Genomic DNA, 13231 nt, shown 5'->3' with positions numbered 1-13231 from the left:
CAACTGTACTTGCATGAGAGATCCAGAAGAAGCTCCTGGCTTTTGTGTTGACCCTGTTCCAGCCACTGTGGCCATTTGGTGAGTGAGCCACTGGGTGAAAGACCTTTCTCTCTATCTGTCTAGACTTTACCTCTCAAATATTTATTAAAAAATTTGCAGTTGAAATCAATTATTAAATCTACATTGTTTTGAAATTTCAACATTATCTGAAAATTTAATCAGTGTAACTACAATCTTCTAAAAATACAGAAATGTACATGACAGAAAAGGATCTTCAAGCTTTGCACTCTGACACTGTCATAGCCAATGAGGTTTATTCAAGGCGTGTTTATTGCCAACTGAAAAGGATCGGAAGAAGTATGACACTTGACCCTTACCTAATATAATTCCTGTAAGACTTTTGAATTCTAAATGTATTGGTAGATTATTAACAGTGATTTTAATACCTTAGTTTAGCACTGTTTTCTACTAGTTACATCCGTATAGGCACATGGCTGCCTTTGGAAGAAGAGAACAACTTTGAAGGTCATTAAATCTCCACTACACAAAAGCCTTTTTCACACTACTGAAAATGTCTCCATCTCCATGAACATGGCACAGACCAGGCCGTTTTTCATCTTTAGAAGGTTACTTCTGCTCCTTGGCTAAGAATGAGAGATGGAACACTTAATTGATCTTTGAGTATTTGGATTAAATTACTTTTTAGCAGATTCTATCACTCTATTTTATCAGGTAAGTTCCTAAAGCTTTTGGGAAAATGGAATTTAAAGTTAACTTTATTTTGCTACAAAAAATAAAAATTTATTTCTATGAAAGTGCTAAAAGAAGCTTATGGGAAATGAATATTATAAAAATTATATGCATATTAATATATATATATTCATACTAAACACTCAATGTTTTTGCCACTTAGATTCTTTCCATCATTTTGGTATGAGCAATAGTTCTGTAAGAAGCAACAATTTTATAATAAGCAGAGTAGTCTTCTAAAGCAGTTTTGCCTTGATGTAAGGAAACAAAATGGGTCCCATTATAAAATTTCACCCCTAGAAATGCTTTGATTTGGGCTAGCAGCTAAGATGCTGCTTGGGATTCCTGCATCCTGGATTAGAGGGCCTGATTTTGAGTCCCAGGTCTGCTCCCTATTTAGCTTCCTGCTAGTGTCTACTCTGGGAAGCAGCAGTGATTGCTCAAGTACGCCACCTATATGGAAAGTCTAGATTGCATTCCTAGTGCTTGGTTTTACTCTTCCTTTTAGCCGGGTCCAGGCTCTGTAGTGGGAATTTGGGAGTGTTTTTCTTTCTATCCTTTCCTCATCCCTCTCTCCTAATCTCCCCTCTTAAATAAATGAATAAATTTTTTAAAATAAAAAATATCTAGCTCTTTGGTCATTGCAGAAATGTTAATGGGGGAAAAACTTTTAAGTGTGATGTAAGTACCGTCAGCTTCGCTATGACACAAATTTCCACTGATTCTCAGCGTGGAGAACCAAAGAGGCTGACGTTTTCATTCTTCACAATTACAACAACATTACTAAGACAATAGTGTTAGCACTAGAAGATTCTTCTGATGAAGATCAGAGAAATTACAGAACCCAACTGTGAAAGAGGAACACTTGAACGCTAGATGAATCCAAAGGAAATTTTAAACACAATAAAAGAACTTCAAAGGCTTGTTTCACCCCAAAAAGCATAGAAACTTAAGAAAAAAACTTTTTAGTACACTACATGGAAGGTGAACATTTTTTACCAGCTACTGTTACAGTTGTTGGGTTTTTTCTCTTTTTAAGAAATTATTTTTTTAAATTTTATTTAAGTGATATAAGTTTCATGTATTTCATATATATGAATTCAAGAATCAAAACCACCATGAGGTTTCACCTCATCCCCTTGAGAATGGCTGTCAAACAGAAAGCAACAAGCAATAAATGCTGGCAAGGATGGAGGGGAGGTACCCTAATCCACTGTTCGTGGGAATGTATACTGGTAAAACCATTGTGCAATGGAAAAAGGACCTTTCTCTCTGTCTCTGTCTCACACTGTCTATAACTCTACCTGTCAAATAAAAAAAATAAAATAAAAACATAAAAAGCAAAACACTAAAAATGCATGCATGAATGCTCCATCTGGGAGGTGGGGCAGAAGTAATGACTTTAAATAAAACAAAACAAAACAAAAAGAGCTATCTGTACCCCCATGTTTATTGCAGCCTAATTCAGAATAGCTAAGATATAGAATCAACACGATGTCTATCAACTAATGAGTGCAGAAATTATTCTTAAACATATGCTATCCAGTGGATGCACTTGACGACTCACTCAGATGTATTGGGTCAATACACACCTCTTGAACTTGTTGTAAATGTTGCTTGGTAACAACTGCCAGCTTCACCTTTCTGTGATGTGATTTGTCTACACAGACCACACACTCTGCCTCACGAATGGTTCTGAGTGAGGTCTGCCTGGGAAAAGAGGATACCAATGAGACCACTCATAAATCAGTACTCCCTATGGTATTGGGCTCAAGCCAGACTTCAGCCAAGGCCACGTCTTGGTTGAGGTTCTTCTTGTGTCTTACTCAGGCTTGTCCAATAGTTGAGCAAACTTCTTCTGAAGTGGAGTCTTAAGCTCCACCTCCAGGAAACCTAACTCCAAATGTAAGAAGAAAGTAGAAGACAGAGCAGAGACATATTTAATGTATTAATGAGAAGCATAGAAGGAAGGTATGGAAAGGGACAAAGAGTAGACAAAGGGTGGAGAGGGGAGAAGAGTGAGAAAAGCAAAGGGAGACAAGGAAAGGAAAAACTGAAGGAAAGAAGATAAATGAAAATTCTTTTGAGTTAAAGAAACAAGGAAACAAAATTTGTCAAAAATAAAATTGAAAGCTTACTGTGGCCTAAAATCTTATTGAAATCTTATTTTCATACTATGTATTTTTCAAGAACTATTTGAAGTACTTTCATGTCTTAAATTCTCATATTCTAAGAATTTACCAGATGATAGGATTATCCAAGAAACTCAACTGTGAACCTAGAGACAAATTAAACATTCAGTGTTAAAAATTAACAACTTTCCTTTATGCTAGCAATGACTACTGAGAAAATTTAATGTGAGCTTGGGTGAAACAGCTTTCTCAACAAAAAATTTAAACTTCCTGGGAATAAAATAAACAAGGGATGAATTGGATCAATTTTTTGAAAGGGAAAATGCATAAAGCTGTACTAACGGATCAAAAATAAGACCTGCAAAAACAAACTGAAGTTCCTAAAGAAGAGGTAAAAATGATGTCAATTCTTTCCAATTCACACATGGACGCAGTGAAATACACACGAATGCTGACTTTCGGTAGAGAAGTAGTTTCTGTAGTGAGAATGAAGACTCAAGAGAATAAAAAAGAGTATCATCTGGAAAACCAATTTCATCCCAGTCGCCAAGACATAAAGGTTATCTTCTACAAGTTGTTCTCTTCAAAGAGTTCTGCAAAAGGTATTTTCTACACAAAGGTATGTGTTCAAAATACTGAGTTACATAAATTCAAGTTTTATTAGAGTTACCCGAGTTGCCTATGGGTAGAGTGATAAGATAATTGCTCATCCAAATTTGAGATACTGAAAGAGGGAGTTAATAATTCTGAGTGACAACTGGCCTGACCCAGACAAACCAACACCCAGGGTCACACTATAAGCTGCTATCTTCTTGGAAAGCAGGTTAATATCAACAACATTAAGTGAGGAGTTAGGAGGCAGACAAGTTCATCAATATTTGGACATCTGCTCAAAAAATCAATAGCCAGATAAGTTTCCTTAAATTTACACCAACCATCTCATAGGATCAACTAGCTATCACTACTAAGAGATCTACCAATTTATTACCCCTATGGGATAACACAGATGGCAATTTGCCCATCTACTTCTCTACTCAAACCAATGTGAGTGATGTACAACAAGTTTCTATTTAACTGCTTAGCTGACACAAATTGTTGGGACAGTGATTGTGTTGGGCCTCTGTGGCAGTGTGTGCTGGAAGTTTGTCTTCATGTGCAAACATGTGTGCTTAAACTGCACTTGAATTAAAAGCAGCTGGTAGGGCCAGGGCTGTGGCATAGCAGGTAAAGCTGTTGCCTGCAGTGCCAGCATCCCCCATGGGCGCCGGTTCAAGTCCCAGCTGCTCCACTTCCCATCCAGCTGTGTGCTATGGCCTGGGAGAGCAGTAGAAGATGGCCCAAGTGCTTGGGCCCTTGCATGCTTGTGGGAGACCTGGGGGAAGCTCCTGGTTCCTGGCTTTGGATCAGCACAGCTCCAGCTATTGTGGCCAATTGGAGAGTGAACCAGTGGATTGAAGACCTCTCTCTGCCTCTCATCTCTCTGTGTAACTCTTTCAAATAAATAAATAAAAATCTTAAAAAAATTAGCTGATGTAACTCACTTTACTTCATTTACAAGAGACACTCACAGGTTCTGAGGCTCTTCAATTAATGATCCAGCAACATTAATATGGGAGATTAGACCAATTAAAATCTTTTCTCAAAACTTCCATCATATTACTTTACTGATATTATTCAAGTCCAGATGGCATGAAATACATTATCAAAAAGTGAGTTATAGAGCCCTGTGGTGTGACGTAGTGGGTTAAGCCTCTGCCTGCTGGGCCAGTTCGTATCCTAGCTGCTTCTCTTCTGATCCAGCTCTCCGCTTGTGGCCTGGGAAAGCAGTGGAAGATGGCCCAAGTCCTCTGGCCCTTGAATCCACATTGGAGACCCAGGAGCAACCCTGGCTCCTGGCTTCAGATCAACTCAGCTCTGATCATTGTGGCCTTTTGGGGAATGAACCAGCAGCCATTTCAGAAGTGAGACAGAAGATAGAAAATTCTCTCTCTTCCTGTCATTCAGACTTTCAAATAAATATTTTTTTAAAAAAGAGCAATCCCATCACATGACAAAAATGTTGTCATTAAAGAATGAGAAAGAAAGCAGATAACAATTAGCGTAAACCTCAATGATATATTAATGTTGAGGGAGCCATTACTCAGCCTATCCCAATGTGAAAAACAACGTGTAGCTGATACTGTAGTTATTTTCTTCTATCATTTGCTGTTTTCTTCTGAAGAAAATGGCTAAGAATGGAGATAAGAGGTGGATAAAATTCTTTTTATTCATTGTTTCTGTTAATTGAGGTCAAGATATACCTTTTGTGTACCTCTGTCAAAGAAAAATACAACATCTATCATTAGGTATAAAAAATAAGCATGACTGCAAAATAGTACAAGTAATGCACAATCCTTTCTGAGATTCAAGTTTTCTTTTTTTATTTGACAGGTAAAGTTATAGACAGTGAAAGAGAGAGAGAGAGAGAAAGGTCTTCCTTTGGTTCACTCCCCAACGGCCACTACAGCTGGCACTGTGCCGATCCGAAGCAAGGAGCCAGGTGCTTCCTCCTGGTCTACCATGAGGGTGCAGGGGCCCAAGCACTTGGGCCATCCTCCACTGCCCTCCCGGGCCACAGCAGAGAGCTGGGCTGGAAGAGGAGCAACTGGGACTAGAACCCAGCACCCATACAGGATGCCGGTGCCGCAGGCAGAGGATTAGCCAAGTGAACCACGGCGCCAGCCCCTCAAGTTTTCAAAGACAAAATGTTTTAATGATCAATTCTCAGAAACTCAACTTTCCTACATAAAACTAAGAATAACAATGTATTTATCTGCTGATTTCCCTAGGACATAAAAATCTACAAAGAAAAAAGTGACTGTGAATATTGGACATAAAATCTCAACCAGAATTACACAATGTGTTTACCTGAAAAACGTAAGCTACTTCTTATATACTGTCCTCCATGTCTTACGCAGTTGGTAAGTATCTTGCCTGCAATGCAATAGATCCAGAGTATCAACTGCTCTCCTACTGGTATTCAGATATACTAAACACAGGGCTGGAATATACAGAAGTCTCTTGAACCAAGTTAGAATACCTTTGACTTAGAGGAGGCAAGGAAGAATACAGGGAGGGCAACAGCAGAACAAGGGAGGATTTGGGATGCCACTGAAGGGACTAAATAGGCTACCTATTTTTTAAAAAGGATTTATTTATTTATCTTTTTATTTGATAGAGGGATAGAGAGACAGATGGAGGGAGGGAGGAATGGAGAGGTAAAGAGAGAGAGAGAGAGAGAGAGAGAGAGAGAGAGAGATCTCCCATCCACTCCTGAAATGGCTATAACAGCTGGGTCTGAGCCAGGTCAAAATTAGGAGTCCCGAGCTCCACCAGGATCTTCTACCTGGGTGGCAGGGACGCAAGTCCTTGAACCATCATCTCCTGCCTTCCCAGGAGGATTTAGCAACAAGTTAGATGGGATGCAGAGTAGCCCAGTTTCTAACTGGCACTAGGATGTAGGACGCACCTAACCTAAGTGCCACTTTAAGCCACTGCACTACAGTCCCTGCCCCTGGACATCCTTCTTAAAGTCCCTGAACTTCCAAGATAATAAACCAGACAGAATGAACAGAGTCTGTACAAACAAACTTCTAGTTACCAAGTATAGCACAAATACTTCCCATGGTAAAGCCACAAAAGTCAGCTGCTGAATTTGGGCAACTACTACTTCCTCCTCTCAGACGGTAGAAGAGGAAAGTGTATATGAATAAACAAACCGTCCTTAAGGACTGGGAGCAAGACAGCACACATTTCACCGGACTCAACACAGAGCAATGCACGTCTTTTCTACACTCGGGTGAGATGTTTCACCTAAAGCTATGTCAACAGCAGAGTTTGTCAGCGAGGATTTCTTTCATTTTTTTTCTCTAATGTTTTATTTATCTTAGATTCAAGCCAAAATGATGCCTAGCTTTTTTTTAATTTTAAATATGTTTACAGGGAACAGACTTAATGTATTTCATGTATACAGTTTTAGAAACATAATGATACTTCCCTCGCTCCCAGCCCTTTCTTTTCTTCTTTTTCTTTGAATTTTGTGATGACATACTTAAAATTTCCTAGGGCTGGCGCCGTGGCTCACTTGGCTAATCCTCCACCTGTGGCGCTGACATCCCATATGGGTGTCATGTTCTAGTCCCGGTTGCTCCTCTTCCAGTCTAGCTCTCTGCTGTGGCCCGGGAAGGCAGTGGAGGATGGCCCAAGTGCTTGGGCCCTGCACGCACATGGGAGACCAGGAGGAAGCACCTGGCACCTGGCTTTGGATCGGCACAGCGCTCCAGCCGTAGTGGCGATTTGGGGTGTGAACCAATGGAAGGAAGACCTTTCTCTCTGTCTCTCCCTAACTCTGTCAAAAAAAAAAAAATTCCCTTACAATCACAGAATTAATCCTCCACCAAATAAAGATTTCAACAAGTAGGAAGTAGAACAATGCAATCAGCAGAGCCTAGAACTATTTCCTAAAGAGTAATGTCATATTAATAAAAATTTCCACAAATACTAGTTTTTTTGTTCCACTCTCTCAATTCTTGTATTAGCAGGTGTTCTACTAAATCCAAACACTCCCCATTCTCCCGCTTGCTCTACATTTTCCAGGACCACTGCCATGCCCTTCATGGTTCCTGCAACGCCTTTCAGTCATCTCCTTTTCCCACCCAGGAGTTCACCAGTTTCCCTCCGTGTTTAAGTCATTGTAGATCAGAATAGTACAGTGGTTACTAAGCTGATTCTGGAGTCAAACAGAATTTTATAACTAGCTCAACTACTCTCATGCATTCTAATCAGATGCAAAATCATCTATTGCAGTCACTTCCTCTTTTCAGTCGCTATTTAATTTTCAGTCTAACAGACTATGTTGGGGATTAAATGAGTTCATACGTGGGAACACTGCAACACTAAGTAATACACAGTGAGATTTCAGTCGGTCTGCAGCTGTCATGATCCCAAAGTGAAGCCAATCCCTTGTCCAACTGCAGCAGCACTTGATTTTTCTTTACCAATATCCACCAATCTGGCCAAGTTGAATTTATTATTAACATAAAAATCTGATCCCCTTGAGACACTGTATCATCCTGAACTGTAGGATCAAAGTCTCCATTATTTTATATCCCACAGCCCTTGGCAATTTATAATAGCATGATGCTGGCACTTACCCAAAACACCATGTGTGCCAGCAATTATATATTGTATATGTATCATTTTATTAATCTTCATAATAATCCCATAGTTTCAGTAATACTAGTCATCTTCACTAGACAGATAAAGAAAAAGTCTTAAGATTAATTTGCTTTCTTAATGTTACATGTATTGTAAGGAATTTTCTGGCTCTAAATCCTGAACTCTTGACTAACATATTATCCCACTTCCTAGTTACTATATCACACACGTGCTAAATAAACCAGTGAATGCTGGTAAGCTTTACCCTAGTCCCTGCTCTGTGGCAGGTACCTTGTACCTAACATCTGGATGTCCTGCTGAGTCAAGTTTGACAACTTTTCCTGTGAAAAACAAAGCCAACATGAAGGCTTAAGGAGTTTCATAATTGAGTGCTAGCAAGGACTGCAGCTCATTTAACACCTGTCTTTGTTGTATAGAGTCTTACTCCTCAGGGGCCCTTGGACCCACAGCATAAGTACAATCTGAGGGCTTCCTAGAAATGCAGAATAACTTTGAGTCTCACCCAAATGCATTGAACCTGAAAACATATTTTAATAAACTGCCAGTGTGAGAATTTTAAAACAGATTTACTTGAAAGTCAGGAATAGAGAGAGAGAGGGAGAGACAGAAGAAGAGAAAGCTTCCTTTTGCTGATTCACTCCCCCAGATGAATGCGATGGACAAGCAGAAGCCAGGAACTACATCCAGATCTCCCACCTGGGTGGGGATCCCAAACACTTGGGCCACCTGCTGCTGCTTTTCCCAGGCCATTAGCAGGGAGCTGGATTGGAAGTCGAATAGTCAAGATACTGCAGCCCACATGGGATGCCAGTGTCGCAAGCAGTGACTTAACCCACCATGCCATAACACCAACCCTAAGAATTACTCTATTAGGGATCGTCAGTGAGAAATGCTTCACTTTTCATAAATAAAATCAAATCCACTGGATTATCTAAAATATTATCTAAAAATAAAAATTAAGAAATAGAAGACTAACATATGGAAAAACATATGATTATTTTTTCAAGTTTATTTCTAAATCATTTTTTTTAGAACTTTCAGTCATGACAAGAGTCCCAGTCCATAAATAAGAGGAGGATTGTAAATAATCATGCTAGAATGGACGCTTCCAGAGAGCAGCATCCTTGCCTGATTTAGTGCTGCATTCTAAATGCGTAGAGGACTGCCCGTTACACAGCACACATCCAACAGTTACACGCTGAGTAACGAAACACATATTCACAACGATCAGGACAACTGCAACAACGGCTCTTTAGAGAAATTAGAACAGACCTTCCAAAGAGTAAAATCGGGCACAGAAAGAACGCTTAGGGTTCTCATGCTCCAACTTGACAAATATGATTTTATCTAATATCGTAATAGAGAAGAAATGTTCTACCATTGGGAGCACATAAGGAGGTGGAAAGAACAGATTGCTAATACCTTCAGATATCTTAAGTAACGGACAGCTGAAATTCCATAAGAGAAAGAAATCATTTTCCCGCAGTGACTTAGTATCAGTTGCGCTTTCTCATTTTAGAAAAATCTGGGGCATAATCAGGTCCTAAGAGTCTTGCTTAGGAGAAGGTGACTCATTTGGCACCCATTTGGACACCAGAGAGCACATTTCACAACAGGCCCAGTCTAAAAACCAAACCTTCGTCTGCTTCCTATAAAGAGAACAGCTGTTTTCACTCCAGCACCTACTCATAACAATGAGCTCTCGAGGTACGTCATATCTTCTTTGAGAGCTGAGATTCAAGGTTGCACAAACTATCTTGACAAAATCATGAGGACAAACAGTAAGTATGTGTCTAGATGTCAAATCACAGACAGTCTGATTACTGTGAAGTTTACAGTGAAGAGAACAAACAGAAACACAAAAGGCCTTCTCTGATTAATTATGTGTCAGATACCCAAGATTTTTTTGCCTTAGGTATTGATAATATCAAATTCACTTACCAACTTCACTTTTACCTATAAGTACAAGGGTCATAGCACCTTTTTTAAAGCTAGTATTATAACTGAAAGTTAACGCTGTTACTATGTATTCTTTTATTACATGTATGTGCTACATATACACACCCACATATGCACACATGTGGCACAGAAGTTTACCGATATATGGTTTGTTTTCTCCAGAAAGGAACACAAGCATACTGTGCATATACACGTTTACTATTTTGAGTTATTTTTTCTCAAACTATTTTAGATATTTCTGTTAACACAGAAACATCTGCCTCACTTAAGCAGCAAGATAATGTCATACTCATTGGATATCCTTTTATTTATTGACCTAAAATTAACCCTGGAATTGTTTTTATTCTTTATTATCAACAATGTAATAACTCACTTTACAGGGCTATCTGAATATATATTCTAGAAGAAATACAGTTCAATAAGACTTTGCTGTTGCTCAGAGCTCATGTTTAGCAGACTGCACTAAAATATCAAATTTCTGATCCGGTCAGGAGATGCAACGTTTTCAAGGTAACTTGTTTTGATATTACTAGTACATTAACTGGTAGCTAAAGCACACCCCTTTTCTATTTCATGTTTTGAATGCATATTCACTATCAGTATATTTAATCAGCAGATTTAAGTCTCATACCAGCAAACCCAAGTCCAGGACCACTTTTGTACATCAACTATTTCACTAATCCTTCAATCCATAATGGTGTCAAATTATTTCAATTTGATTGTAAAATGCATTAAGTCTTAGCTCATAGGAATATAAAGATTTAATTAATATATAATTGCTTAATTGACATGCCCTTTGGTATTATATTTAATGGAGCTTCCATTTCTCCCAATTTTTTTTCAGGAATCCTATTTATAGAACACTTTTAACTTTGAAGAGCTTTTATTTTCAATGCCCAGACACTGGCTTTATATTCATCCTTGCATTCTCATATTCTTTTATTATATGCCTATGATTGCAAGATTATATAAAAATGTCTTGAGAAATTGATTTCAGGTATCTATCATGTCCTTTGTTCTTACATACAAATAAGCTAAAATGAAATGAGATAGCTTATCACGTTCAAGCCACATAGATGGAAGGTGGTTTTGCCTAACTGCCATTTGTATTAACAGATTTTATGATGGTATCACATGACTGATACAGTGAAGCAGATACTGTAGTATATGAATTTATCCTCACTTTGGTCACCATCTGCAGCTACTTCCAAGGACACTGAGCAGGTATTACAAGATCACATTTCTTTGATTACGGTCCAACAGAGGTTGCACCAGTTTACATTCCCACCAACAGAGTACCAGGGTACTTTCTCCCCCATAACCAAAGAGTTATTTGTACCCCCATGTTCATTGCAGCACAATGCACAATAGCTAATAGGGAATTAACCCAGATGTCCATCAAGTGTTTGGTGGATAAAGAAATTATGGTACATACTCTATGGAATACTAAGTCAGTCCCAAAAAGACAAATATCATATGTTTTCCCCGATTCAAGGTAATAATAGAATACCTGATATGTAATGTATTCAAGTGAAACAGGCATTTTGATAATCGATGATTGTTTATAGCCCTTGTCTCTTCCAATGAGGAACAGTGTTTTGTTTTCTTTCTCTTCATACTTTTTGTTGAATTCCTTTACTTAAAATAGGAGTAACTGTACAATCATTAAATATACTGAAAACAGATCATTGTAAAAATTAAGAGTGGGAATCCAATGGAGGCAGGGGGAGAGGAAGGGTTAGAAATGGGCAGGATGGAGGGTAGAGGAGAAGTGTCACCATATTCCTAAATCTGTATATATGAAATACATGAAACGTGTATAACTTAAATAAAACTTGAAAAATTTTTAAATTTTTCCTATTTTAATAATATGGAACTTATACAAGAGAAGTTCAAAAATAATTAAAAGTTTATTTTTGTACAGCAAAAAAATTTTTTTTAAGATTTATTTATTTGAAAGAGTTACACAGAGAGGAGAGGCAGAGACAGAGAGGTCTTCCATCCACTGGTTCACTCCCCAAATGACTACAACAGCTGGAGTTGTGCAGCTCCAAAAGCAGGAGCCAGGTGCTTCCAAGTCTCCCACGTGGGTGCAGGGGCCCAAGGACTTGGGCCATCTTCTACTGCTTTCCCAGGCCTTAGCAGAGAGCTGGATTGGAAGTAGAGCAGCCAGGTCTCAAACTGGCACCGACATGGGTGCCGGCATCCCAGGCCAGGACATTAACCTGCTGCGCCACGGGTGCCCGCCCCAAGAAAAATTCTTAAATTCATGCACAGTATTTTCATATTCCATGAAATTTAATATAAACAATTAACTTGTTGTATTTTTTCAATCTCATCCTATATTTTAAACATTTCACCGTGTAAGTCCTGCTAACTTGCTAAATTTATACCTCAGTATTTTACTATTTTGTTGCTCTGGAAAATAGAGCTTTTCTCTATTATCTAATGAGTAACAGTTAATATCAAAGAAACCTCGTGATTTTGTCACCAAGATTACTGTAAATTTTTTCTTAGTCTTAATACATTTTTTCCACTGGATTTTTTTTCTAAGTTTCTAAAACCACAATCACATCTTCTGCAAACCAAAGTAACATTGCTTTACCTTCCCCATTGTTGGAACTTTTATATAAAATGTATTGAATATCAGAATAATACACAACATGAAAAATAAAAGGGACTTTGATAGAAACATTTCACCTCTGAGGATGATACATGGATTTGCTTAAACATGTGTAGTTTACCAAGGCAAAGCATGGGGCTCTGCTTGCACAGAACCACCCCCCCAAAACTGGTTGGGGTGATTGCCACAGAACCCTCAAAACAGTGCTCCTTCGCCTCGAGCGCAGAAGGTCAATCACAGACATCAGGATGCTGGGACAAAGAGGAGTCTGTGGTGCAAAGCAGGGCAAGGGGCCAGGCGGGCATCACGGAGGTCCCAGTGAAGGGAAATCTCTGGATTTGCAGGGCACAGAGTCACATGAAATCCAGAAAGGACTGCGCGAGCCCCTGGGTAAGTCTTCTGACCTGTTCGAGCTGAGTCTGATGAAGAGGTTCTTCCAGTCACAGAGGACCCAGCATCTCAAGATGCATCCACAGGCAGGCAGCTTCTGTATGCATCTTCGCTTTGTCATACTATCACATTGCTTGGATAATTCTTTGTAGTTAAAGCA

At 38.9% G+C, this 13231-nt stretch overlaps 1 long non-coding RNA gene across 3 annotated transcripts in view; it reads left to right on the top strand.

Annotated features, from left to right (window-relative positions):
• LOC127490501 (uncharacterized) overlaps positions 1-13231 on the top strand; it is a 66069-nt gene that overhangs the window by 45613 nt on the left and 7225 nt on the right. For 2 of the 3 annotated variants that reach the window (XR_011389420.1, XR_011389419.1), the window contains exons 2-5: positions 5711-5842; positions 10439-10568; positions 10903-11055; positions 11175-11282. This is a non-coding gene — a long non-coding RNA (uncharacterized lncRNA). The remainder of the gene's footprint in view (positions 1-5710; positions 5843-10438; positions 10569-10902; positions 11056-11174; positions 11283-13231) is intronic. The other variant, XR_011389421.1, reaches the window with a different exon arrangement.

This window comes from Oryctolagus cuniculus, chromosome 6 (genome assembly GCF_964237555.1).
Source record: "Oryctolagus cuniculus chromosome 6, mOryCun1.1, whole genome shotgun sequence".
NCBI lineage: Eukaryota > Metazoa > Chordata > Mammalia > Lagomorpha > Leporidae > Oryctolagus > Oryctolagus cuniculus.
This window is presented reverse-complemented; position numbering and strand designations above follow the sequence as displayed.